General features: G+C 37.5%; 1 pseudogene; it reads right to left on the bottom strand.

The window, feature by feature from the left end:
- Positions 1-3,294: 3,294 nt before the first annotated feature.
- Positions 3,295-4,163, bottom strand: LOC139706153 (olfactory receptor 11A1-like; annotated as a pseudogene).
- Between the last annotated feature and the right edge of the window lie 200 nt (positions 4,164-4,363).

Below are 4,363 nucleotides of genomic sequence, written 5' to 3'. Positions count from 1 at the left end.
CCAGGTTTCTATTTGGCAGTAATTGGAGAAATTTTAGTGCATCTCTAGGAGAAATTGTTGTGCATCTCTATTTCTTCTATAGCAAACAAGATTCATAGGACTTAAACAAAAAAGGATGAAAATGAGTTTTCAAATGAGGATTACTTTTAAAAAGTCTTTGTCTATACCCTCTTCATTTGTTACTCATTCTCCAGCTCTCTTTCTTCTCTGCCTTCCTTAATTGTGCATGTTCAAACACAATTTTAGTCTCTCAAAACCCTTTGACCTACTAATTTCACCTGCTACTATACAGTGAATTCTAGCAGCCAAATCTGTATTACCAGTCATGGTTTCCTTCATCTGCACCAGTTTTATTACCTCCAAATGTCTGGTAGACATTTTCCAAAACAATAGACCCTTTTATCCTCCACAGTTATAGCCAGCATTTTTATGAGTGGCTTTAAAGTTCTATGTGAATCCCGTGGTCACTCTCTCAGAGTCATCTTATTTCAACACCCTTTTTCCTTCTCCATCTACAATCAGTGAAATTTCATCAACTATTCCCTGGGAAATTTATATATATATTTCTCCCTCTCTTCCTACTCTTACGTGAGGCTGATGATCTACTGTGTAGTCATCTAGTCTCTGTTTATGAGTCTCTCTTACCAAAATAACTTTCTTGAACTACTAGCTTCATTCTTTCAATACTGTGCAAGAGTTAATAGTTAAAATGTGATGAATAATTATGAGCGGGAAGTATGGGTGCAGAGAGAAAAAAAAAAAAAAAAACATGATCAAGGCTGTGGGGCAAAGGGTATAGGAATCAAGGTCAGGGATGTCTTCCTGAACAATGCAACTTACAGGCTGTTTTGAAGGCCAGGTAAGAGAGGACCAGGCAAAAGGTAGGGAATATGGAAAGCAGTATGGAGATTCCTTGGAAAGCTGGAAATGGAACCACCATTTGACCCAGCTATTCCCCTTCTCAGACTATTCCCCAAAGACCTTAAAAGAGCATACTATAGAGATACAGCTATATCGATGTTCATAGCAGCACAATTCACAATAGCTAGACTGTGGAACCAACCTAGATGCCCTTCAATAGAAGAATGGATAAAAAAAAATGTGGCATTTATACACAATGGAATATTACTTAGCACTCACAAATGACAAAATCATGGCATTTGCAGGGAAATGGATGGCATTAGAGCAAATTATGCTAAGTGAATCTAGCCAATCCCTAAAAAACAAATGCCGAATGTCTTCTTTGATATAAGGAGGGCAACTCAAAACAGAGCAGGAGGAAGAGCATGAGAAGAAGATTACCATCAAACAGGGACAAGAGGTGGGAGGGAAAAGGAGAGAGAAGGGGAATTGCATGGAAATGGAAGGAGACCTACATTGGTATAAAAAACTACATATAAGAGAGGTGAGGGGAAAGGGGGGGAAAACAAGAGAGAGAAATGAATTACAGTTGATGGGGTAGAGAGAGAAGAATGGAGGGGAGCGGAGGGGAGGGGAAGAGAGGGGGGATAGTAGGGGATAGAAAATGCAGCAAACAAAATACAACAGACACTAGTATGGCAGTATGTAAAAATGTGGATGTGAAACCAAAGTGATTCTGCAATCTGTACACGTGGTAAAAATGGGAGTTCATAACCCACTTGAATCAAATGTATGAAATATGATATGTCAAGAGATTTGTAATGTTTTGAACAATAATAATAAAAAGAAATTTTTTTTTGCAGAAAAATATACACGACATATGATTTTGTGTATCGTATAACAGTACCATATAATGTATGTATGGGGGTGTTTAGAGCTGTTTGTCAAGTCTTTCTACTGTTCTTTAATCTTTCATATGCATTTCCCACATAAAACCTCCACTCAGCTCCGCCTCATGTAACCCAGGCTCAGAATCAGTTGTGTATCTTTCTACACTTTGCTCCATGAATATGAAAATACTTTTATAAATAAATCCTCACACACATGTACAGGTACACATGAATATTTCTGAAGTTCTCAGACTGCATTCTCTTTTCCACGTTCACATCTTAATCTAGACTTTCTTCCTGGGTCATCTAGAAGTTAATACCTTCTTTTCAATTCTAATCTAATGACTTGCCAGAGCAGGTGTTCAAAAATTATTTTCAAGCCAATAATGATTGAATGGATAATCCAAGCTGATATATCCTCTGGCTAATTTTAAGAAATTATTTAAAGATCAATGGAGAAATTTGAATATGTCTTGTGTATTAGATGATATTAAGGAAATATTGATAATTTTGTTAAGTACTCTAATGTCCTGGTGGGCATGGTTTTTAATGTCTGTATCAGGAAAGGAATATACTAAATACATGTGGAATATATATGTGCACAACATATTTACCCAGCATCTGGAATTTGTTTCTTTCCTTCCTATTGATAAGACAGAATGCATTACTTTACATCTACTTTTATTTGTGTGGTGCTATTTTCTAGCAAAACAAACAAGCAAAAAGGAGCTGTAGAGAATTCAAACAAAATTAGCCAAATGTTTATGTTGAAGCCAGATGGCAAATTGGGACTCACTGTGCCATTCTCTCTATTTTTGTATACATTGTAAATCTTCTACGATAAAAAATTTAAAAATAAATAAGTAAAATGAATTCATCTTTAAATATTTTTGAATATGCATATCTTTAGACCTAGCAATTTATGTCCAAAAAATTTAATATGGAAAAACCTGAATGTCCACAATGTACACATAATAAAAGAACAAATTACAACTAAAACATTCCTACCAATAGAAGATTATTTAAGCAAATCATGGTTAGCCATACAATTAAGCCCAAAAGAATAAAGAAGTAGATATTTTTTAATACAGGAAGTTGTTCATGACAGAGTGCTCAATGGAAAACCAGATTTCAAGCTCTATGATACATAAGTAAGTAGAAAGAAATTTTGAAATATCATCTAGCAATAATATAGTTAATATTTCTAAATTTGTTTTGATATTACTGTTTTGCTTCTGTATTTTCATTTTTCTTATTATTATTTTACCTATCTATATTTATGGGGTACAATGTGATAATTCAATTCATATATTCACATTCAATACATATATAGCATATACTATGGGTAATGATCAAATCAGGGTAATATTTATGGCATATTTAATAAAAAACTAAAAGAAGTTTAAATAAGTTTTTAAACTAACATTTGAAAAGTACTGCTCTGCATCTTCTTTTTTGTTGTATTTTGGTTAAACTACAGGAGAGCCAAAGGGGAAGGTTGGAATAGAACAGTTATTCCTTTCCAGCCAATTCTGGAGACTTCTCAGTGGAGACGTCCAAAGTCCAAAATAAAATCTTCACTACCCTCTTTCTTCAACCAAATGTTTCCATTTTTTTTTTTAATTTGAAGAAGCCTTTGTAGTGCCTGATGAACCTCCTTGTTCCTGAGGGTGTAGATGACAGGATTGAAGATGGGAGGAACCACAGTATAGAGCAAGCCAAAGACCTTGGAGAGGAGCTGGGAGTGGACAGGTGAGGGCGCAATGTACAAGACCATGAGAGTTCCATAGAAGGTGGACACTACAGCAAGGTGGGAGGAGCATGTGGAAAAAGCCTTTCTCCTGCTGGCCCCAGCAGGAACTCTCAGCACAGTCACCATGATGCGAGCATAGGATGTCAGAATCAGTCCAAATGGAACAGTGAGGAAGACTACAGAGAGAACAAATGTTGTCACCTGGGCTACTCTGGGATGTGAGCAAGCCAGGACCACCAAAGGCATGAAGTCACAGTAAAAGTGATCTATGCAGTTGGAGCCACAGAACCTCAGATGGGCCATCAGGACCACAACCAATCCACCTACCATGAAGCCAGACAGCCAGGCTGTGACCACCAGCCCCATGCACCATCTAGGCCCCATCAGGAATGGATGGCGAAGTGGGTAGCAGATTGCCAAGAAGCAATCATATGCCATAACAGCCAGTAGGAAGCATTCTGCTGTGGCTAGAGAACCAAAGATGAAGAACTGGGTCAAGCAACCAGTCACAGAGATGGCTGCTCCTGCAGGAAGCCCTCCAGCATTTTCGGCACCACTGTGGATGTATAGAGGATCTCCAGGAAGGACAGATTAGCCAGAAAGAAGTACATGGGTGTGTGCAGCCTCTGGGAGCTAATCACCACCACAATGATCAGCATATTCCCTATGACAATGAAGGCCTAGACAACAGTGAACACAATAAAGAAAAGGAAATGCAGCTCAGGGATGTCATAGAAGCCAAGGAGGAAAAATTCAGCAACAGTTTGGTTTTCTAAGAAGGCAATTTCCATGTGAATCATCCAGGTTTCTATTTGGCAGTAATTGGAGAAATTTTAGTGCATCTCTAGGAGAAATTGTT

This window comes from Marmota flaviventris, chromosome 6, assembly GCF_047511675.1.
Source record: "Marmota flaviventris isolate mMarFla1 chromosome 6, mMarFla1.hap1, whole genome shotgun sequence".
Lineage (NCBI taxonomy): Eukaryota > Metazoa > Chordata > Mammalia > Rodentia > Sciuridae > Marmota > Marmota flaviventris.
The sequence above is the reverse complement of the archived record's forward strand: the minus strand, read 5'-3'. Positions and strand labels throughout refer to the sequence as shown.